This window comes from Phaethon aethereus, assembly GCF_964289735.1.
Source record: "Phaethon aethereus genome assembly, chromosome: 4".
In the NCBI taxonomy this organism is placed as follows: domain Eukaryota; kingdom Metazoa; phylum Chordata; class Aves; order Phaethontiformes; family Phaethontidae; genus Phaethon; species Phaethon aethereus.
In genome coordinates this window covers 29,358,449-29,384,024 of record NC_138578.1, presented here as the reverse complement: position 1 = coordinate 29,384,024, position 25,576 = coordinate 29,358,449, and positions in this window count along the sequence as shown.

Sequence of the window (25,576 nt, the reverse complement as noted above, 5' to 3'; positions counted from 1 at the left end):
TAACAACAACTTGTATTCTATATCTGACTGTTGATCTGAATACATTTCCTATTTCTTTTGCCAGTTTTACATGCTAGATGTCAGATTTGTGTCTAATCGTATCACACAAAATAAACAAAACTGCACACTGGAGGCATTTCAGAGTAAAAACACATACTGTTTGCAAAATTAAGCTGAGATCAGGATTCTAACAAAATGAGCTCTCTAGAGCATGGGTCGGCTTCCCAAAATAGTCTTAAGAGAAACCTACACTTCTGCTCCTGCCATCCTTACCCCATCAAGCATCGACTATTTTGAAACAGTAAGTAACACTTCCTACAGCTCAGTGCTGTAGAACACTGACTATTTTGCCTTGTAAGGACAGCAGGTGTAATACTATTTTATAAAACAAGGTAAGTAAATAATTTTGTGGATCCAAAGCAGGCTCCCTTCCCCCTCCCAAATGAGACAAGACAGCTTAACCGCAGCATGGGAGTTGGTGTTTAAGTATCCCTCGTGCTGCGATATTCCCTCAAAGTCCCTCCTTTCCAGCTCTTCCAGAGCAGTGACTGAGCTGTCAGCAGTCCCCACTTAGAACCAGGGTTAACTGGATGAGGGCTGAAATACAGTGGCAAATGTCTGATGTTTAAAAGGCAATAAAAACATAGCTTCCCATTTGCAGCACAGATCAGCTAAAACTTCAGAGGGGAGATTTGTCTGTTCCAAATGTTATGCCCGCAACCACAGTACCGTCAGTCAGTTATCTGGGCCTGATGGCCATTATCACCCCGAGATTCTTAGTTTCACAGAGTGACTACTCTTTAATTCACCTTTGAATGTAAGATGTCTGGCTTGCACCAAATAATGCAGATTAATAGTTAAGATTGTAAAAGCTCACCATTTAAAGTGTTTATGGCACTACTGAAGAAAAAGCAGAAATTTGACCTGCATAGCCTATCCAGTCACCGTCCAACTGAAGTCAAAGCAAAGTCCGACCAAATGTTGCACAGTTATAGCAAGCTCCACTTCTCCACGCTAATTTAAGCAGCCCCCTTAACTTTCAGTAAAATATTGGACCAAAGTGCGGTAGCGTTCCTGACAAGGCATGTGAACCGAATTACATGCATAAGAACACATGCATACTCCTGTGGTACCAACAACAGGGTGAAAAGAAACTGCTTTGCTGTTGGGAGGAGAGTCTTGCAGTTCACTGACCAGGCTAGTAACTCTAAGGCTACAAAGCAAACCATAATCAAGACTACAAGCTACCTTTTTTTTTTTTTTCCCCCACAGGCAGTTGACAGAAGGCATTTGAGATACTGTACCTTACACACAACACACTACAGGAAAGCACATAAGTCCCCAAGTTCAAAGGAAGACACACAATATTGTTTGTTTCTCTTCTGCTCTACCTTGCTCAAACACTTACTGTATCTGTATGACCAGCTTAGCCTAGCACCCTCCCTCCTCCCTCGACTCCCTACGTGCCTTAATGAAGAAAAGCCAATATCCCACTGACAAACGTTGCCTACCCAGAAGGCCATAAAGGACATGCTTTTCCCCACGGCATGCCAGCTAACCCTTTTGCAACCACACAGAGATTGAATTCTTTTTTATTCTCCCTTAAATTCCGCAAGCCAACTACAGCTGAACCACGACGTAGCCAAGAGAGAAACCAGTTCAGTGGTGGGAAACATTCTTTTTTTTTTTCCTTCCATGAACAGGTCGCAGATATCATCAAACTGAACAGACTAATGAAACATCTGCACGGCTGTTTTGCTTCACTGACCTAATCTGTTTGCTAAACTCTTTGGGTCTTAGGATATCTGAAAATTCCACCGTCAGTTGCTTGCTCAGTCTCACACAGCCAAGCTCTCCTTATCTAGCAGCTTTCCATGGAGCATTAAGTTAAGCAAGACTCGCTGCTCTCACCACAGGAACTGCAGGTTATTTACTCAGGAAATTCAAGCATGTTTTTAAGAACAGTGGCAGCCAGGGCATTTTCCCCATCCCTAAAGAGAGCATAGAAACAAACATATGCCCAAGACAAAACCACATTGAATTCAAATGACTGGGGGAGTAGAGACCCCTCCGTCCTCTTCTCACTTATATACTTCACTGTAAGGAACATATTAAAGCAGTGGGTAAGCCAATTTCAAGCCTTCTCTTTCCACCCACGGCTTTTGTTGCATTTACCTCTGTTCAATCATTCATTCATGCTCCCTCAGCCACTCACCCACATATATTCCTTGCTGACAGCCCAGCTGCACATATGCATTCAGAATTACAGTAATGGCTTTTGTGATTCTGGTATTGAGAGAATAAGAGAAGCAGTGGGAAGAGCAGGCTCTGAAAGGCTGTACGAGATGGAGCATCACAGGTTTACATCACACACACATAATGGTCCAGCGTTCAAGCCAACTGATGCAAAGCCATCAAAACAGCCCCCAGGGGCTCTTTGCAAGAGCAAGTAGTTGCTAATTTTAGATCCGGAGGCAGTTATCAGTAACCATCAAACACGGAAAGCGGGATTTTCAAAGAAGCTGAAAGCAGCTGAAATTCAAGAGCTTGAACTTGAAGAGCTCAGCCTTAATAGCCACGGAAAAGGCAGCTCCCCATTACAGTCTCTGGGTTGGAGGCACCTCTGGTCACCCAGGAGACCCATCGCACTGGAATACCAGGACAAACCACACCGTCCTTTCCAGAGGCAAAGGCAGCTGCCAGGTTCTGTGTGCTCAGCTGCAGCCAACACTGCCCGTGTTGGGGCACCAGCTCACCAGCACTGCACAGAGCACAAGCCTCCCATTGCTGAGCCCAGAGGCCCACACTGACCGGCTTGCTCTTCCCAGGGCAGACACGTGCTGACAGAACCTCCACGCCAGCTCCAGGGATTCTGTTATTCAACAGGCCAGCTACAGCCCAAACACATGAGCAAGCGCCAGCAACGGGAGAAGTCACCTCTTTTCCTCCTGCATGCATTATCTCTGCCATAGCCCCAGGCCCACCACCTGAGTTAAAAGGACTCTGGACCCATGTGACAGACTAAACCTGGTTATGCTGTTACCTGCCGCTGTGCCCTCAGGCAAGAGAGCAGATACCTTCTGCACTGGAATCAGACGGGGATGAGAGATGAAGGTAAGTTAACCACTGCCTCTTGTGTCACATTGTCCAGCCCTTCCCTCATGCAGAACAGATGTATCTGCTGCGTACCCTGTTCAGGAACAAAACCCCTGTCTTCTTTAAGGGGGAGGCCTGGGCCCAGGCATTCCCCCCTCCATGCATTCTACTTCACGTTGTAATAAAGGGTCATTGTTGAAGAAATTCGACACAACAATGGTTTAGGAGAAAAAGCAATCATCTTCTACGGACACCATTAGAACTATGATATCTGGGCACACTCTTTTTTTCCCCTGATATTTTTCTAGCAGCATTTTTTCCTCTTCCCTCTGGGTTCAAGACAAGCTTCAAGACTGTAAAGTTCCACCTCAAATAGCAAAGAATCTAGCTTCACCCAGCAGTGAGCTACAAAAAGATCCCTGCAAGCAGTATTTCAAGCTCTCAGAAACCCACTTCATGACCAGCACGACATGATAGATGCGATAGCAAAGAGAAGCCATAATGGGGCACAGACATGGAGCATAATAGCAGGGATGGCATAATTCCCTTACTTTATCTTCATTATTTGACAGTTCACCATCTCTTCAGGATGAAACCCACAACCTCTTATCAGCTGATGTGCTCAGCTGATTGCAGTGACACAGACTACAGTAAATTCTCCAGCAACCAGACTGTAACAACCCCCATTGCTGCTACAGATTGAAATTGCCATTTTAAATCTATTTGGTTTTCTCAGTAGATATGGGTTTCTTATGAATCACTGTGTCTCAGTGTAGCTGAGGGGCTGGATTACAACTCAGCTAGATAGTCAGCAGTGAACACAAAAGACTGTACAGCAACATGATATGCTAAGCATGGAAAAATAATGATCAAGTAAAGGCTTTCAACCCTGAATGCACAAAACAAAGCTTTTAAATTAAAGGGACCATTAAATAAGTACGCTAATTTCAAACGCAGTGACTACCTGCTAGGACTATATTGCAAAATTTACTCTCATTTTTAAAGAAATTAGGAGGAAAGAGAAGGATGTTCTTGCTGTTAATGCACCAGCCAAGACCTGGGCAGTGGGGTGCATTATCCTAGCATAGCAGCTATTGCATGTAGCTTAATTCTATTTTGTGGTTGTAAGCTGCCAACAGCAATTTTCTACAGGGGGCACAGTCGGTGTGGCTGCCACCATCCCGGCACAGGATGTAACATATAACACCCTGGAAGATTTTGTCCTTGTGATTAGAGCTCTCACAGGGGATGAGAAGGTTAAGCTCAGAGATTCATCCCAAATCTAAGCAATGCACTTGGAGCCCTCTAACTTGAGCGCTTTGGCCACACAGCAGCAATTCAGGCCCCCTCTAAGACGTCGAACCCTGGGTGTACTGTAGGAAGGACCAAACGCCCATTTGTAAGGAATTAGAGATGCAACACCTGCAAGTCCAGAGCTGAGAAGCTGGCTTTCATAAGGCCTGCAATCATTTGGAAATCCAGCCTTCTTCAGCTATTACCAGTTTTCACCTAACTTCTAAAAAGCATCAAGTTGCTAAAATACAAAGCATGTATTTGCAAGGCTAAGACTTAGGAGCATTAAAGCATATGCCAGATGTCTTGTCCAGGACACAGACTACCAGAGAGCTTGAGCTAAGGGGGTTAAAAGCTCCTGTTTTGCCTATTCTACCTTAAATTGCTTACTTGTTACTGAAATGTGTGGCACTTCTTCAGCTCCATAGCTGGCTGCATTGCAAGGATGGGTGAATTCATGCTATCCATAACCACTGCAAGCCTTCTGGAGTCTAACTTTTCACTGTGAAAGGCATCTAGCAAATAAAAGGTATTTCTTAGCAGCAGCAGGGGAAGTAAATAACAGGGAGAGCACTCTTTGGATGCTTTAAGATATTTAAATACATGAGGCTTAAAAGCCATTTATTTTGAAACCACTGTTGCCAGTGATTAACATGTTCTAACAACCCAGCCTTGTGTTAATCTCTTTGGGCAGACGAAGAAACATTACATTAACCTACACTATTTGTTCATAATTTTTAAACTGAAGTTTCATAAATTACTCTGGGACGCAGTAGTGTCTAGAGGTCTGATGTAAATAGAATATTTTTTTTTCCCCCAACTATCCACAACCTAAGGAGCACAGGCTTTAAATTAGTACCTTGCATTAGATGAAACAGTTTCTCATTGCACTCACTGCAAAATGTGAATTAACAGAGCAACATTAGTAGCTGTGCTAGCAAATCATTTTATAATTAATCATACTGTCAGAAACACCCTTTGCTTTCCCTCCCCTACATTCACACAACTGCACTGTAGTAGAACTGGCAGAGGCTTGCCTCATCAGAAAAGACTGTGCTGTTGAAGGCCATTTTAATGATTCTATCAGGAGAATTCAGATGTATGCAAGATTCAGGAGTTTGAGGTTTGGGGGTTTTTTTAAAGCACTAATACATTAGGGAGCGCAGTGCTCCAGCAGCAGGAGCAAAAAAATAGGATGAATGATGCCAGACATCCTCCCAGTCTTAAGGTCTGTAAACTAAAGCCCAGAAAATACTTAAATTACAAAGAAATGGAGAAGGCTCAACACAGCAGAGGTAACTGCACTTGTCAGTCCTGACACTGGATGTGAAAGCATAATTTATGATTAACATTTTAGCTGATACATTCTTTGTTAGTCTTGTAATATATCTGCTTAACATTCTTTTTCAGTTTTGGCAGATTGTTTTTGATCAATAGTATTCTTGCTAATAGCCAACTTCCTAATGGGCATCACAGCATAGCTTCAGCTTCTTGTCAGGTCTTGCACTGGGATGGAGAGCTCCTTCAGTTACACCTCTTTTCCAAAGTGCTTGCAATGTCTGCCAAGAATGCAAAATACAGAGACTCCCCTGCTTGTCCAGGTCCCATCTGCAGGTAAGTGTGGCTAACTTACACACATTAAATGTGTCATTCCTCGCACATTAACGTGGGTAGAGCTAATTAGGCAACATGGGGCAGCCTGAGTGTACTGATTCCAGAGTCCCAACCAGCTCAGGAAACTTCTGACCAGCACTGAGGTATGATGTGTTGATAAACCAAGTCTGTCAGTAAGCCTAGAAGAATCCTAACAAGCTGCAGGACTGAAGTCACAAGGCCACAAGATGCCACATTGGGTTCACATTCTGAAATCAGGCACATTTTTCTTTCCAGTTTGAATACACCATACATTCTCCAGGAGCTTGGACGAGTAACTTAGAAGAAACAATTGGCAATCACTTTGAGTAGTTCAATGAGAGATTCTGTTGAATCTGCAATTGTTGCTAAAGCGTCAACAAAAATCTTACACCGAAGTAAGAAAATGATGGAGGATAAAGCTGAAAACACATTGCTTTTTAAATAATAAAAAAAAAAAAAAAAAAAAAAACTCAGTTGTTTCCTCTTTGAATAACATGCTTTAAGCCACCTCCACATACCCAGACTTCAAATCTGTTGTTCTTTTCTGTGTCTTTCATATGCAAGTGATTTGCACTATGAGTAATTGTAAAAGACTGGGAAGGGTTTGCTACTCTTAAGATCAGAAAGTCAAGTAAGAAAGGATAACACTGCAATATGTAGAAGATACAGAAAGAATGAACTTGACATGTCTATTAACTGTACCTTCAAAATACAAAAGAGGGAACCCAAAAGGCAAGCTTAACGGAGAGAAAATACATATAAATTAGTCACGGTAAGTGTTGCTAAAAATATAGCTGATGCCAGGAATTCACCAGTTTAAAAGAATATTTGACATGCATAGGTAATAAGATTTACACATTCGTAAAATATATCTCAGGACATACCTCAGCCACTGGATTGGGGGGGAGGGGAATAATCTATAATGGATCTTTTATACCTACTTGCATCACAATTCTTATGTTCCTGGCTATTCTTTAGAGCAACTGTGGTGGGTTGACCCTGGCTGGATGCCAGGTGCCCACCAAATCTCCTCTATCACTCCCTTCCTCAGCTGGGCAGGGGAGAGAAAACATAATGAAAGACTTGTGGGTTGAGATAAGGACAAGGAGAGATCACTCACCAGTTACCATCATGGGCAAAATGGACTTGACTTGGGGAAATTAGTTTAATTTATTACCAATCAAATCAGAGTAGGACAATGAGAAATAAACCAAATCTTAAAACACCTTCCCCCCACCCCTCCCTTCTTCCCGGGCTCAACTTCACTCCCGAATTCTCTACCTCCTCCCCATGAGCAGCGCAGGGGGACGGGGAATAGGGGCTGCGGTCAGTTCATCACACATTGTCTCTGCCGCTCCTTCCTCCTCAGGATGAGGACTCCTCACACTCTGCCCCTGCTCGAGCCTGGGGTCCCTCCCACGGGAGACAGTCCTCCACCAACTTCTCCAACGTGACTCCTTCCCACGGACTGCAGTTCTTCATGAACTGCTCCAGCCTGGGTCCCTGACATGGGTGCAGTCCTTCAGGAACAGACTGCTCCAGCGTGGGTCCCCCCCAGAAGCCACCCCTGTAGTCCCACTGCTACCAAAACCTTGCCAAGCAAATTCAATCCAGCAACCATGAGATTCACCTATCATCCCACCTCACAGCATGCTAATCCCCAGCTAACAGCAGGAAAAAGTCACTTATGTCATTAACAGAGACTGCTGTATTCTGCTCTCATCTTATTCTGGAAACAGATGTATACAAGAAAACAATTAAATGTAAGGAATTCCAAATCTTGTTTAAATTCAATCACAGGATTATTTATTATGTGCATACTATTTCAGCCCAATTTCTTAAAGATAAGGGAAATGGTATTGTAGATTAAAGTAAAATTAAAAAAAAGTGAAAGAACACTACAAGCCCTGGCAACAAATGCAAGCATTCAGATGTTCTTTTGAAATCCACTGTAAGGTGAGAAATAACACCTGGCTTTGTTACCAGGTATCAGAGCTGGAGGAGACATTTTGAAAACAGCAGGAGTTTAAGATCTCCTCCTGCCCCCGCTGAACTAGCAAGAGAAAACAAGTACCGTGGTGGCACTGCACCACAGAGGGCTCCAGAATGCCCACCTCTGCACTTTGGAAATAGTGCATTGGCTGCTACATCTCTCAACAATAATCAAAGCAACTTATAGGAAGACAAAGAAAAAGCTCAGAAGAACAGCACAAGCAAATCCCTCTCAAAGCAAATGCAGATTTGCAAGGCTGCTTGGACACTACACTGGGTATTTTACCAGTCAGAAGATGCCTGTGCTGGAATTTCTTTACCATTTGATTTTCTGGGTTATGCCTCAGAAGCAAACAGAATTGATAATTAATTTGCTTCACTGCAATAATTTAAGAGTTACAATGAGTATCTGTTAAATATTAAGGCTTCTGTTTCTTCTGAATTGACTTTATGCATTTGTTAAGTGATGCACTCCTCCTCATCCCCTCCCTACCTGTTCTCCAGTACTACATGAATGACCTCAGGAAACTGCAGACATGCCACACCTCCCTCAGAGTTAAGCAAGTTTGGAAAAGGAATACTTACTGTGCATAAAAATGTAATTGTCATTGACAGATGTTCTATTTGCTTTGACATGCTTCATCTAGAACCCACTCCCTCCACTAAAACAACAGGAAACATTGTATTGGTTTCACTTCAATAATGGAAGACAGCTCCAAATATCTGTTCATTATGACAACCTGTCATTTTCTTCCCTTCCAACTATTAGAGTTTTATTAAGTTTTTGTGTATTTAATGATCATGGTTAAAGATATATACACATACACAGGAAGTTGACTGATCTTCTAAATCGTCCATAATACTTAGGATAGCCACAAGATTAGTGCAATTTATTGTAGTAGGGAGGCATTGAAGAAATTCACTGTTTTACTCTACATCCCCAGATCATGCCTGCTATGCCTAGAGGCCAACAAAACCCTCAATAAGAAGTTAAGACAGATTAGTAAATCTTACCTTTTTCAGAATAGAGAATCCGGTTGTTTGTGTACAAAAATGCTACACTACTTCTGTAAAAGTGCTTTCGGTAAAAGCTGATGTAATTCATACTCATTTTAGCATCCTTTGACAAAAGGTTTTTTTTTTTTATTATGCAATATACATTTAAAAGTGCCGTTCTGTTCATATGACTTAGTCATATAAAAATATTTAACTACCCCATCCCCAAATTTTTCATTTTTTGTTCCTCCCATCGAGCTTTTGCAACTAGATTAGTCCCAGCATATCTGCAGTCTCTGCTTTTTAATCTACCCTGATGTTACATTGATTATTTATATGTTGTGACAACACAATATTAGTCCCAGAAGACACACTGCAAACATGTTTTCCTTATAAAAGAATCTACCGAGCACTAGCAAGTACATACATGAAAGTGTCTAACTGGAGCCTTAGCACTAGTTCTCCCCATCTTACGCTTCGGCTATTCATTCGTAGTTGTGTAGTCTGGCATAAAAATATCGCTGTTTTTCTTTAATTTTACTGTCGTGTATGAATAGTGAGACAGTGGTCTTTTCTGCCTTTTTTTTTTTTTTTTCTAAATGAAGATGACATGTTGGAGGAATTTGCCTAATTTCAGTGGCAATTATGGATTTCTGCATAGGGACGAAGTTTGTAAGGACATGGTCCTACAACATTTGACTTTGCTAACATGAAAACTCACAGGAGTTCAAGCACTACCAGGAGGTATTTTACACTAACTAGAGCTGCCTGTTGGAAATGCAACTCACAGCAGGTGACTGCTGTGCTTCTCCTAAGCAGATGCCTAACTGCTGCTTGAATTGGTGAGGAATCGGGTCTCACCACATACAGTAAGACTACAATATCCTTTCCCTGTTTCTTCTATTTCCCCTGGCCAGCCCTCCTCTCCAATACTGAAATACTGGAACCACTTTTTCCCCATTCACTCACCTTCCCAATTCAAAACGCGGTGCATTTTAGTATGCACGCTTTTCAAACCTTTTGGTGGAGAAGGCGGGGCAGGGGGGAATACCCCACTATTTAATACTACTAGAGTGAAAGCCTATTTGGAGAAGAGCCATCCACTTATAAAGCACATGCAGATTCTGTTACTCCACCTCAGGGTTGCTTTGGAAATAGGATGTAAGTAGTTTTACTGATTTCACTGAAAGCAGTCGTGCTGCTGCTGCTGCCATAAGTTGTTACCTACAGAGAACAGCGATTCAATTTTCCCTGAGAAGATGAAATAACATGTGATAGGATGGAATATAGGAAATATTTGCTATAATTTAGGGCTGTATGAAGATGGGGAAAAAAATTAAGCTTAGTTATGTACATTACACTGGCGGTACAGGGTGGTTGTTGATTCATTGCCTTAGGTATTCCTGTCCTTCCTACCCTTTGCAGTCATTCTTTAGGTAAAAAAGATAAAGAAATTTGTTTCCTTACTTTCTCTTCTCTCCCTTCTCCTCTTATGCCCCAAAAGTCAGCTCAGTGAATTGCCTTTTTTAGTGAAGAGATTTAATTTCCAAAGATTATGGCAAGGCAATTATGCCAGTCACAAGAAAAGCTACAGTCTGTATTTTACAAACAGCTAGGATGTGTTTCTAAAGAAACACTGTACCTGCTACAGATTTGCATAAGCCACCTTATGCCTGCATTCATTACATAGATTTAATAAAGAAAAAAAAAATTTTTTTTTCAGCATGTTCCACTGTGCAAATCACTGAACAAACTTTTCCCAGGATGTCTTGTCATTACTCTAAGGAGACAAAAATAAGATCTGGAGTTGCTCTTTAAAAAAGGGAATATCCAACAAGGGCAAAACCAGCACTGCTGGAATGGTCCAGACCTCAAGTCTTTCCAGTTCAAAAACAATTCTGCTACTTGTCAGTATTAACTGTGTTAGTAAAAGACTCCAAGGATTCTTCTGGAATAACGTGCCAAAGAGACAGATTTCTTTTCCAACCTCTTTTAGAGGTTAATTTTTTACCTAAGCAAGTGACTAAAGTCTCAGCGTCATTCTGTAAGTAAGCTATTTGATACAAAAATAGTTATTCATACTACGGAAGCGTTACTACTGTGATCAGACTCCACTGAACAGTGTTGCACTTCCAGATCATAATTGTCTGTGCCTAAAGCAGTTTACAAGGGAGAAAGGAAGTGCTATCTCTATATTCACATAAGCTACCTTCATGAAAAAGGTGAGCAACATGAGACCAAGAACATGGCATTTATTTACATAATATACATAATAATCAAACCACCAACTATTTCTTCAAATGTAGATGCAAAGTCTCACAATATGTTGCATGTTTCATTGCTTAGAGGCTTAAGTCCATTTTCAATATGTATTTAATTTTGCAACTAGTTGTCTTTTCTTTCACAATTTATTTTTTCTCACAGTAAGAAGTAAGATCACAGCAGGTTTAAAATCAAGCATACCTAATGTCCCATTAAGAGAAGTGTCAGACTCTCCACATTGGAAGCGTGACTGATAGCAAATTTTATTCAATATAAAAAACCCTGTCTGGAAAAACAGGAAAATGCCTGTATTGTATGAATATGCCTCACTTGTTTGAGATTACAGCATGCAGCCCAGAGTGCAAGCCATCTCTCATTTAGATTCACAGCCCTTCAGCCAAAGCCATGGTACTTGCTGTGTGCCAGCTCTTACCCAGCAGTATCTGAGGAACAAGTGATCTTTCATTTGCCAAGCAGTAAAACCCACACAGAATAATTACCAAGCAACAGCCAACGTGCTGTAAATCTAAAGCTGTTGCACAGCCATCCTTTCAGAGGCAGGAGATTTGCTGGCTGTGTTTCAGAGATCTGGACTAGCCCAGATCTGGAAGAGGCCACATCATGGTACAAGCACAGGTCTCAAAGAATGGGCCTTCTCCCTCCTTGCTAGGCACGCCTGGGTGAAACGAAGTTGGCATGAACGGTCTTAAATCATATTAAATCCCACTGCTCCTAGTAGCTCCCAAGCATCTAAGAACAATGTTGAGTTCTAGAGCAAACAAATTTTCCCTTTTCCCCTTATGGTTCTCCAAGCCTGTCTGCACTAGTGATAATAGAAGCCACCGGAAAAAGGACAGAAATAACAGTAGGCATAATGGGAAGGGGATGCCACAACAAAAGGCAGTTCCCAGACAAACTGTCTTTCCCAGGATCTTCACTTCCATGTGAGCTCATTGCACTAAGATGACTGAAAACACAACTGTCCCCCTAGACTGCAGTCTAGGACTCCATTATCCACCCAGCTCTGCTCAAAAGATGAAGGCATCCAACTCTGGTAAGATTATCAAGGAATAAACCTTATTCCACAATCTACTCTAAGTAACATGAGCCACAGTATTCAGTATCCTTTCAAAAAGCATGGTCACACAGTAGAAGACAGTGCTTTGAAAAACTGTCTAAACTCGTGTGGATCAAGAATGATGGCCCAGATACTATGAGAAAATGGCCGATTCCCCAACAGCACTTGGGATACATGCAGCAGGTTTGCTCTTTGTTGTCCACATCTGTCCCAGGAAAGAGTATGGGCCTGTCTGGGGTCACTCACCTGGGGGTGACTGACACTCACCCCAGCCCTCCTCACACAGCCAAGTAAGAGTGTGGGATGCACCAAGTTACAACTGGCTTTTATCAAGGACTTCACTGAAGATAGAGTCTCCATGACAAAAATTCTTATCAAGAAAGTTTGCTATACTTGACACACGATTACGTTCAGAACTCTTAGAAATTGGAGAGATGGATTTCCTGTACTTCATAGTTATGATTTAAAGTGATATTCATCATCACAGGGTCTGAGTCATGCCAGACGGGGATAGGAAGGTGGCTACTGCATCTATTGCTATGGTGGTCAAAAGGTCTAAATATCTCCGATACGAAACACACAGAGGCTGCAGCTGCCATAAAAAGTCAAATTAGCTTGTTCAACAGCATGCTGTTGCCTTATGTAAAGCTATAAAGGATGGAAAACTATTGCCTGCCAGAAGTCTCCCATCACCTTTTCCACAACCTACTTACTCTGGTCTGCACAGAACTTCTCAGTCTTAATAGCTGTAGATGAAGTAAAACCACAACTGATATTAAACTGAAGTCTTCAACAACTTCACTGTATTTTTACAGGAAATGGCTTCACTTTAGTGTTTAAAATTTACCTCTGACCGAAAATGCCACCATTTCCAGAGAAATTATTAGTATGCAGAGCCAAATTAACCTTCAGTCTAATGAAACTGAACCTACTGACAGTGCTCATTTGTGAGTCAAATTATTCCAAAAATTCATAGGTCTGTAACAAGCACTGACTAATGCCCTGTGACTACAAAACACAAGCTAACTTGTGGCAGATGCCACTTTCAGATTTATTCTAACTGAGGCCAATTCAGACTAGAAAATTCAGATCAATACACAGCATGTACAGGCTCAGAGTGCTGGTATGCTTGGCCCTTTCTACAGTTTCAGCTTGGTACAACACACATACGTGCATGCACAAATGCACATTCACTCTGGAGTTTTTACCCATTGAAAAGAGCATTACTCCTTGCACTTACTATTTGATTAGCTGAATTTCTATAAGCATATGAAAAAAAAGTTTTAAAAACAGTCCAGATTTAAGTAACATTAATCAAAATGGTTTTGGGTTTTTTAACCAGGATAACAACTATTTGCGCAATTAGTATTGCTCCCATCTTTCTCTTCGAGTAATAAATTACAAGGTTCTTTCCTTGCCTTTGCAATCCAATTTCTTATTTTATCTCTTGATTTTTATTCTCTCTCCCACATGTTCTTCCCTTAATTACAACTTCAGACATCAGAGAAAAAATTGTCACAATGAATCAGATGGTTAGTCCATGAGGTGCGATATTCTATTTAATACTGATGTCAGACTGGCAGATCACTTGGAAACAGTGCTGTGTTGCAAGTCAGCTGAAGAGAAACTCATGTACACTTTTTGAATAGTCAGTTCCTTTAGTCGATTCCATAGTGGATTTAACCAATGTAAACCAAAGGAAAGTCAAAGAGACTGCCTGCAACAGTTGCCACACATGGGTTTCAAATAGGTGGCATTTCTCTCTGGTGGCAGCACAAGATACCTACAGAAAAGGCACAGCAATTGGGTCTGCAGAACACATTTATACACTAAAGTCAACCTGCTACCAAAGCAAGATACTTCCCCTATAGCATATTATTCTGTATGCTCAGGAAAATACTAGAAAAAAATAATAAGTTTATGTATTTGTCCTAGCAGGAAGTGTTAGCCCCTTGAGAATCACACTGGCACTATCTTTTCAACTCTCTGCTTTTAAAACAACAAATTCTCCTAACATTTCAGGGTGGTGAGAAGGTAAGCAACAGAGTTAAGTTAACCTAAAGGTCAGCAAGGTCTGCCTGAAGTCACAGGTAGTGGCAGGTTCTGTTTAATCTCAGGCTGAAAAGGTTTCCCAATTTCAAGTTTACAAGTTTTGAGTGTTTCAGTAACTCTAGCCAGAAACTTCGGTTTAAAACCATTTCATTTTACCCAGTGTCAACAGCTTCCCCAAAAGAATCACCCAGCTAGAGTTTTAATTTCAGATTGGTCCAAGATGTGTTTCACGAAGGAGTAAGTGTAAGGGCAGTGTAGAACTACAGCCCATACAATTAGCTCTACAGTAACTCACCCTGTTGTTCACATGAAGTCAGAAACTGGGTATTCCACATGTTTTCTGAAAGTTAAATGCACATGTGAGAAACCTGAGGTGATTTAAGACATAAGAGAACAAAGACATAGATAAGAATTTCTACAGAGATGCAGTTAAGACAAATATTGAGTCTTACAGTTCACGACTTAGCAACCTTTTCTAAATATCTTGTTGTACATTCAGTGTGATCTCTTGAAAAAGGTTTTAGATAAACTAGGCCTTAGTGTAGCAGCAGGGCATGCACCTGCAATCAGCAAGATGCTTTCACTCGCCTCCAGAAGAGCAAAATGAATTTCGAATAAGCCTCCTTGTTTATCATACAGATACATACTGTCTACTTATTTAGAATTCTGTTCTCTCCTTCCTGCGTAGTTAGGTACTCAGCAATTGCTGCACTCTAATACAGTTGGAATATTTGAAGCATGAACCAGAAGATAATATTCCACATAGTTAGATGTTTTATAATAGATTATACTCATTAAACCTGTGATTACTGTTTGCATTTATTGTGTTCCAAGGAAGGATTACAAAACAATTACCAGTCTTACAGACCTGCTAGAAGGCTTAACTGCAGACTTGCTGTATCTGCGCCACAAATTAGAAAGCAGAAAGTTACATTCTTTAGGCAAAATTAAAGTTTGCCCACTCATACATACAGAATTTTTTTTTCTTGTTACTGGATTTCACCATACTTCATTATACAGTCCTGATATATAAAAGGTTCTATTTCTATACACTACACAATGCTTCAGGGATTAGAAAAAGGAGAAATAAATGCAGCTGCACAAAAACTTAAAATTATTCACAGTAATAAGGTAGTAACACCTGTAGTTATTTGAGCTTTTTCCACTTACTGGTGGACTTGAGATCAAAGTCCATCATGCTAAGGTATTTCTGCTGAGTTTTCTAAGGGTTGGCTACATGGTGTCCAATTAAACAAAAAAGTAAAAATGCTTCTTATCATATGAAAAACTTACAGGTCATGGCAGGATGGAGTTTGAAGAAAAGGATGAGAGCAGAGATACATTATAAAAAAAAAAAAACCACCCACAAAAAACACCAAACCTTTTCTCCAGTAGCTAATAATGTGTCTTTTACATGTCAATAAGATTCAGCCATTGTCAGTTTTCATCCTTCTGAAGGTTGGTGCTACTTATTCAGCACTTCAAAGGGATTTGACTTCATTTCAGCCTCAAACTGTGTTCTCCTCTCATATAATTGGAAGAAAATTACTTCAGATTTGCAAGAGATTTCAGGCTTTTTCTCCCTAGCGTAGAGATCTTTCTGAAACACCTATGTCACATGAAAAGTATGGAAATAACCAAGCTAGGCAGAAGGGAATCCATAAGATTCATTTGAAGGTAGCTCTTCAACAAAGCCTTTGTAACACTGATTTTTCCTGTATCAACCAATGCAGCTCTAAAGCCATGCTCCAGGGGAATGAGACAGAGTAATTTCTAGTGAATACACATGAGCAACACTGAAACCAATTCTTTGTGACAAACTGTGTACAAAGTAGACGTGTGCCAGAAGGGAATTCTGATAGTTCAGTGTTGTACGCATACGTTGTAAGAGCAAGTGGCATATGCAACAAGGCCATGGGAATCAGGCTTGCAAAACTATATTGGGCGGAGGCCAACCTGTAACACAGGCATAACTGATGCCTGTCAGTGGAGACCTGTCTACACCTCTCCCCACCTGCAAGAGCTTACAGTTAAGTTTGATGGAACAGCTTGAATAATTAAGCGCTAGCCTGTGTAGGAAATGGATGTAATCTATGAGTGCTAAGCACAATCTAGCTCTAAGGATTTAAAAATAAATTTTATATCCAAACAGGGCACAGATGTCATGATTGATTTTGGGGAAGACTTAGAGGTATCAAGTGTTTCCATAAGCCAGAGATGACCATAGCAATGTGGACTCTTCACACCCTAAAACTTCTTCCACCATGGTCCATCAGTGTCTCAGCCCTGGACTATGGGATAATTTTTTTCCATTTAAGAAAGCAGCTGGCCACTAGCAATTACTTTGCTACCTCACAACTTAAAGCCAAATGTGTAATTATACAAGCTATAAATAAGCACAGTTTTTGTGCAGCAAGAACCTTATTATGGCAGTGTAGCTATGCTGAGACAGGAAGTGATGTAATTAACAATTGATAAGTATCTGACAACTCAATAACTTGTTTTTGCCTTAGAATAACCTACAGTACCTCCCAAGTTCTGTAGTTAGTGTCTATCAATTGTTGTCCTCTCGCAATGGAGGGGAAAATTATTTCCAAACATGAGGAACAGCCAGTATGTATGCACCAAACATCTGCAGTCTACCAAATGAAAAACTATTTTCCCTGACACATCTAGCCACTGTTTTAATTGCTGGCAAAGCCCTGCTCCAAATTCTGTAAGGTGGTGCAAATTATGACAACAAATCCATTTCCAGTTATTTCCAAAGGGTATTTTTCAACAGGGTATTAACAGGAACTCATCAGACATGCAAAAGTAATGCATTTCTTTTTCTGTATGTGATTTCCTTTTCAAGGGAGGGAGGTAGTCACAATAGATGGAATCTGCCAAGGGAAGAATGAAAGTGGCCTTATGTTACAGCCCCACAGAGACAGCAATCCAATGAGAGGTGTAAAGATCACTGGTCTAATCACACAAAATCCTTGAGCCTCAGTTTACGAAACACACACTTATGACTAAGAATTGGTGTGACACAGTTGAAAAGAAGGTGTTACTCTTCTCCAATACAGGCAGTATTTATAAGAGGGACACTGCACAAAACCACAGAACAGCTATGAGACTAAGGCAGATTTAAATCAACTGAGGAGCTCTCTCCCCTCAGCCAGTATGTTATGCATAGTTGCATAGTGTTACTTTTCTGTAAAATATCTCATATGTAAATCCAAAATAAGCAGACATTACGGACATGAACCAGGTACTTCAGTGGCAATTCTCCCATGGAATCATCAGCTGAGTTGCCAGCAGCACTAAAGGCAATAAAAACACTACAGAAATCACAAAAGCAGCAGCCGATCTGTAACACAGACAAGCATTATTCTTTGTTAGTAGCAAAGATGAGAAAATTGCAAAGAAAAAGGAGTTCAAGGCTAAGAAACTAATTTCTCCAGCTGCTATACCATCCAGCAAAATCAGAAAGGCTTCAACCACAGTTGATAATAGCTCCTTTCGTCTTGACCTTCCTTGGAAACCACAACTAAATGGCCAACTGTGGGAGGAAAAAAAAATTCCCCTGTATTGTACTTTATTTCCTATATTGTTGAGCTAGAGAGTGTCTCATGAGCAAGGAACTTTTACCTTAATAGTCCAAGTTTATGAAGAGAATACTGAGAGTTATATTTCTTACTTTGCCATCATAAGCAAAATTTGTTTCCTTTCTTTCCTTCTTGTTATTAAGGCAGGACCTGTCTTTCAAAAACACACCTTGATTTTTGAGAAGATTGTGTGGATGATCTATCAAGGAAGGGCCTTGGGAAAGACATCTTGAATAGAAGAAATCCCTAAGGTGCTCCAGTAGTTTCTCTCAGGTCTTGGGCTTCTGTAGATTCCAGATTTTTTGACCAGAAACAAGAACTTCAAGAGCTGCAGCTGGGACCACGAACTTACAGCACATGGTACTGTTGCCTGACACAAATATTCCCATGGTGGATGAAGGGTTTTTTAATCTTAATTTCAAGCAAAAAGTACATGATTCAATGTTAAGAATAAACAGGGCAAGCATGGCACTGTTGACTTCACCAAAACTTTTTGCACCAACTTTGAGATCAAACAGTTCCCACAAAGGGAATAAACCAATAAATGGTCAAGAAAAAACTGATTTAATTTACCAAAGGGGCAAGTGACATTAGCAGCTCAAGGATACCCAAATGTAAAGTTACAGTATATATGTCTTCAGCAAGAGATTTCCCATTCCAATTTCCACTGCTCCCATTTATTTTGCAAAGGTTCAGTACAGCTTTGGGAGCTTTTCAAGAGGGAAAAGGAGGTTGCAATAATTTTTTTTTCAGGCTTAAGTACAAAATTGATGTAATATGGAAGAGCTTCAACATATCCTCAGTTCTCTCAGTAGGCAAGCACAGTTGCACCCAGTTACTAAAGCAAGACAGAAGGAGTTGCGATTTCTTACCCAGAAAACAGCCTGAGCAACCATCAGCAAACTAGCAATCAAATCTATCTCTGCTTTAAGCTTCTAGTGTCTGCCAGACACCAAACCGTTTCTCCAACTTGCTGTCTCTAAAATTACTTGCTACAGACTTTAAGCAAGTTTGAGCTCTCAGCTGGGAGAATGGTCTAATGTTGTCTCCTCTATTTCAAGTCCAGGCTGCCTTTTCAGGTCCCTTACCACAAATATCCCAGCACGCAGATATTTGCTGGGATCTGAGCATTCTGGTTTATTCCATAGCTTAAAAGTCATGTTCACCCCTTCCTCCCCTATCCACTGCTGTGTGACTTCACCAATCATTTCCCCTACACGTGCATTTCCTCTAGCACTTCGTATCTTGGCTCAGTACTTAGAAGCTGCTCTGACCTGCAGCCCACACATGCAGGTTCTGTTGCCAAGGGCCTGGCTAGCCTCATTATCCCAGTCTGCAGATGTCAACAGCTGCTCATGAACACTGCATCTCCAACTTTCTTTTACTAGAAAGGGCACAACCAAGGTCTGGTCTACTCTATGAACCGGAGGTGTTCAAGAAAGCAAACAGAAATTGCTGTAGAAGATACACCATATATATTCTTACAAGTCCTACAAGATTTATAATTATTTCAGCCTTCAAATTAAGTCTGTGTATTTTTGATGAAAGGAGATTCTTAATTTGACTGGATTCAGCTATGAAATATATGGCTTTGCAAAAAAGGAACATTAGCTCATTTACCCTGACCATGATATGGACCAAAACATCAATCTGGACATGGATCTAGATAGACCGGATATCCTTCCAATTTTGCAAAGCCAGTTAGGACTCCTGCATTTGTCTGTTCATGTTGAGAGAGATTCTATGTTCTTTTGATCTTCTTTGAAAGAATCAAGAGCTTAAAAATTCAACCTAAGCTAAGAATTTTACTTACACAACTAGATAGCTGCAACCTTGTCATGTTTGATCTTAGTGTTTGGAACTAGAAAAGACACTTCTAGTCAGTTTGCCAGACAAATTAATGTTAATAGCAGTCACCCATGCTAAATCCTACTACTGTGGGAAGACCCAGGATTTAGCTGAGGCTGCTCACTGAAGTAGCAAATTTTGGGTTTTGACTTGCAGAACTGTTACACATCTGTGGAGGGGACTTTCCTGTCTGGGGTAGCTAGGGAGAGCTGTAGGAAGTCAGATTTATGAATTTCAACAGACAGGTTTTGATACTCACTAGTACAAATACAGAAGGGCAGGACTATGGTAGTACTCAGCATCCTTTAGAGGAACTTCTGTTCTTACTACCACTCACACACTTCTCCCTGTTGGCTTCCAGCATATTGCACATTGTTTTGCAGTTCCCAAGTCTATTGAGAAAGTGCTCAACTTTTTTTAAATCCTGAAAAACATCCCTGCAACTTTTCTTCCAAGAAGTAATACAGAAGCGAAGCAGCGTCTTACCACCAAGGTTTTAAACACTCTTACTTGATTTGTATATTTTTTTGAAGAATAGACAGCAAGTAGCTCTGTTGCCACTATATGAGTCACAAATTGCCTCCTCCAGGCACAGGCCTCAGTGTTGTTGGGCCTGAGGTCAAAAGTGGATCTGGGTCAAGTTGACGCTGATGTGCTTTTACTTCCGTGGTAATAACAGTGTGACAATTTGATCTCACCCAAGATGGCTATTCATTTTCTAACTGTTTTACAAACATTAGCAGCTTGGAATTAGCAACGCTCTAAATTGACAGACAAGATGGACAATTATTGCTGCTTCAGGGAGGAGGCGGAAATGAATTAAGGGAGAAGGTTTAAGTGACCTACACAAAATCACAGTAGCAGCTAAACTCAGACCCAACTTGAAAACCTCATGTTGCCTTTGTCTAAAAGTCAACAAATAAGCAAGTGGGATCACATAGACTCACCAGTGTGATATGGGGAGTAGCATATCCAAGTTCTTATGAACTCATACCCCATTTAACCAGACACTGGCTGCATTACCACATGAATACAGTCAGCCTTATTATAGACACATGCTCTTGCAGACCCAAGGAACTTGGCCGTCTCTGTACTGTGTTCCCCATGCTTCCATTCAGGAATTACAAGCTAAGCTGAATGTTTCTTTATCTGCAGCGTCAGCAAGTCACAGGGTCTTAATCCTCCTTGACCTCTTATTTTCCAGAGGAGAAAACAGAAAGCATTTGAAGCCATTAAATTTAAATGTTACATATGACTTTCTGCATAGGAGTAGCTATAACTTGTACATATTTATGAATTTTGCTTATAACACTCCTGACAGGTAGGAAATTTCCTGCTTACAGACCAAAACAAGCAGAGAGCTCTCAACAGTCCTCGCTTCTCCCATCTTAAACACAGTATCTTCCTTACTATTCATTGTTTTTGTTATTAGTTTTCAGTGATTTGCTGCTTGCCACACACCCAACAGTGAGCAGAGAGGAAGTGATAAAAGTTGTTTCCTAAACCTCTCTCTCCAAGAAGGTACATTCACATTTATTAAAATCAAGCAAATACACTAACATTAAAAGGGACCTAATTGTTTAAGATGGCAGGCACCCTTGAATGCCCACAGCCTCCAGTGGCTTAATTCCCCACAGGGAACACTCAGCATCTCAAAGGTTATCACCCTCATTACAACAGCAATAAAACAACATAATAATAATTTAAAAAAAAAAAGTCTGGACACCTAACAGGGTAGAACCATTTAAAAGAATGACATCTTCATAAAACTTTGTATGTTCAGATGAAAGCAACCAAAAGGACTTATTAACAGTTCTCAGAAATCACAGTTCAATAACAAGCCCCAACAGCAAAACAAAACATAAGAAATTATAATTTATAAACAAATTGCTCTTAATTAGCCCAAGCAGAGCAGCACATCAGCCCCACTATTTCACTTACCCCATTCCTGAGACAGCTCAGGTGGCAAGCACGTTGTTGTACACAAATACAGTCCATTTTCTGCTGAGCAACTCTCTCTGGCACCCAGCACAGCTGTAGCAAGCAGGGCAACAGACTTGGACTCAGGTGCCCAGCATCATCTTGTATTCAGCTGTACATTGATATATAGCTGAACACGTGGATCTGGACAAATACAAGTGACCTGCAGCTACTTCCCTCTCCATCATTTCTATGGTGCCCACAAATTACACCCCACAGCAATTATATAACTTCCAGCTCTTTTTTCAATAATTCAGAACAATATTTTATACAGACTTTGTTATAGGGTTCCCTTAGAAGCACTCTGTGGTGCAGCCACCACTACAGTGTACTTGCTCCTGGAGAAACCTGCCACTGCAGTCCCTTTGCCTCATGCTTCCCTTGGGTTTTCTTCCACATGCTGGCTTGGAGCACAGCTCTCTGGCCAGCATCCTCAGCACTTGCAGCACCCAGTGTAGGTTCAGAAAAGCAGAAGACACAACACAGCTCCGTATCACCCACAATGGTAGAGGCTCTCCAGCTTCCCTAGCTCACCAACACCACCACCCCTCTTACCTCCTCCTCAGCTCAAATCTACACAGGAGTCCAAAGCAGTTCAACATCCTCTCCAAGGTTTCCTAGTGTGATGCAGGCTCTAGTCACTCCCTTTTCAAAGCCAGGCATTTCGTTTCCTCAAAAGCCTTTAGGTAGAAAAGTCTCCCTTTGACTTGTGTTTAATCCCAGCAGAAGTATGAGTGGCAGCAAGATGCTAGTAAGACCCAGGAGGAACAATCTGTTCTATTATGAACACCCTTAAGAGTGCTACTTTAATCCATTTATGGCATATCTTCATGAGGGTGATATATTTAAAATTTTTAAAGCAGGTTGTTTCCTGGCCCTGCAAAAGCCTCACTCAGCCCTGTTAGGCACCTGAACCCAGCTAGAGAAGTTGTGAAGTTAATTATTGTAGCTAACAGCTTCACGCACACCACCTGGGCTGGGGCACTGCCTTGGCATATGCTTGCTGTCCACACTAGTGGGAGCCTCTTTTGTCGATGTATTGTTCACCTTTGCAATACATACTACAGCATATATGTATTTAATTACCTCACCGATGTATTCCAACTTGGTAAGTCTCTCATATGCTCCAGCACGTATCTTTCCCACACTATAGGGGATCATTTATGCTACTTTCTTTCAATTTTTTATAGCACATGGTCCAAATCCATGCGAGGTTACCAGAAATCAGAGGACAGGCATAATAGACTACAGTCACCTACCTATTCTACTTGCCCTTTTCCACTCTAAGTAAAACATCAGCAGTTTTCCCATTTTTCTTCTCCCAAGACATCATGCATCTTCCACATTACCTGCCCTGCTTTCTCAGTATACCTGCCCCCAAATCCTCCAAGCCAACTCTTCCTTAAGAAGTACTACCATCCTCTCAGCAGCAAAATTGCCAGCCTCAAGCCTTTGCTTCTTTTCATTATTTAGTTGCTCCAAGATCCACCCTCTGGCAGCTTCCAGTTTTCAGTGAAGAGTTGCAACTCCTCCTTAATTCCCCCCACGACAGAAACAGTAGGTGCTGTGCCATTCCTTTCCCCTATTGACATTTCATCTTATTCCCATCCTTGCACCCACTGCTGGGGACTTCATCTTTCAGACTCTGGCTTGAGCCTGTTATTGCTGGGCGCAACATTATGACTCCTGTTCACAGTGATGAGTTAGACTTCAGATGATTAGTTGAGCAGACCTCTCCTTTGCTCTTAGTGAATACTGAACAGTGCCCAGAGGAGCTAGTGCCTTCCATGTGCTCCTGTCCTTGGCTGAGTTTCTTGAAGAAATTGATTGTTGGTATTTAAAGTATAAAACTACAACACTTCTTAGCCTCAAAAAGTCACTGTTCAACCGTGCAAGGGGAAAGCTCTATTTGAATCAATTTTCACTTCACAAGCCACAAATCACAATGTGTCCATAACATTAATTAGAGCATTTAGTGCAGTATTAAATTTATTTAAATAAAATTAATTATAATAATTATTGCTACTGTGGTGCACTTAAATTAATTGTGCCTTCTCAAATTATGATCGCCCTGACTTCCATTTCTGGTATCAGCTATGTCTTTATATACTTTCCCCCCCACTCAGGCAGAAAAAAGAACAAGTTCCTCCCTCACACACAGCATTTCATCATCTACCAGCAATCTAACCAAACCATCCTGTGCTGACCTGCTAGTTCAGATTTACTAATCTTGTTAGGTTTAGTTGTTCAGGAGACAAATAGAGTAGATATAGCTGGGGAAAAGCAGTATTCGTAGCTCATGGAGTGCCTTCTATTATGTAGTTATGGATTAAATTTCCTACCAACACCAGTTCTGGATTAAATTTCCTACCAATACCAGTATTTTCAAGTTTCTTGTAAAATGCAAACTGGGATGCAGTTTCACTTTGAAGACCCAAAAGGATAACGTATCTGAAACACAGTGTATTCCCTGAACCCTCTAGGCCGAAATACTTTGCAGTTATTTCATACCCACACTGGACAAATAATTACTAGTCAAACATGGTTACAGCTCCAACTGCTGCTCTATAGCTAAGCTGGTACCTATGTTTGTGTCTAAATCAGAAGGCAAGTATGCTCTGGAGAAATAAACCACAGTCCCAGGTATGCCAGTTGCCTAAAGCTAACAGTTACAGATCTACCCTTGCTGGCAAGCCACTTTACTTCCAGTGGAAATCAGAGTGGACACATAAGATCACAGAACCACAGAATCATTAAGGTTGGAAAAGACCTTTAAGATCATCAAGTCCAACCATCAACCCAACACCACCATGCCCACTAAACCATGGCCTGAAGGGCCACATCTACACCTTTTTTTGAACACTTCCAGTGATGGTGACTCCACCACCTCCCTGGGGCAGCCTGTTCCAATGCCTGACCTCTCTCTCTCAGTGAAGAAATTTTTCCTAATATCCAATCTAAACCTCCCCTGGTGCAACTTGAGGCCATTGCCTCTCATCCTATCACTAGTTACTTGGGAGAAGAGACCAACACCCACCTCACCACAACCACCTTTCAGGCAGTTGTAGAGAGCCATAAGGTCTCCCCTCAGCCTCCTCCAGACTGAACCACCCCAGTTCCCTCAGTCGCTCCTTGTAAGATTTGTGCTCCAGACCCCTCACCAGCTTTGTTGCCCTTCTTTGGACACACTCCAGCAACTCAATGTCCTTCTTGTAGTAAGGGGCCCAAAACCGAACACAGGATTTGAGGTGCGGCCTCACCAGTGCCAAGTACAGGGGCACAATCACTTCCCTACTCCTGCTGGCCACACTATTTCTGATGCAGGCCAGCATGCTGTTGGCCTTCTTGGCCACCTGGGCACACTGCCGGCTCATGTTCAGCCAGCTGTCAACCAGCACTCCCAGGTGATAAGAGGGTAGAGGAAGGATGTTACTTACCTGGGTTTCACCTCAATACAGTGTCAAGATGTATCTGGACACCCACCCGGTTATCAGCTAAGAAGTACTCTCAAGTTGCACTGGTGAGATCCGCCTTATAAATAGACTGACACCTCTCTGCTCTGTTTTACTCTATGAGCTTTCTCCTCAGCATGGCTAAGTAGATGAGGAAATAGGACTTCAACTAAGAAGCAAGGCTGCAATCCAGCAAGCAATTAAAAAGTCTTCAAGAACTGATGACTTATAACGTGTTGTAGAGAGTATGTTTAACCAGTATTGCATTATGGTGCTGCAAGTACCAAAGGTTATCATGTTTC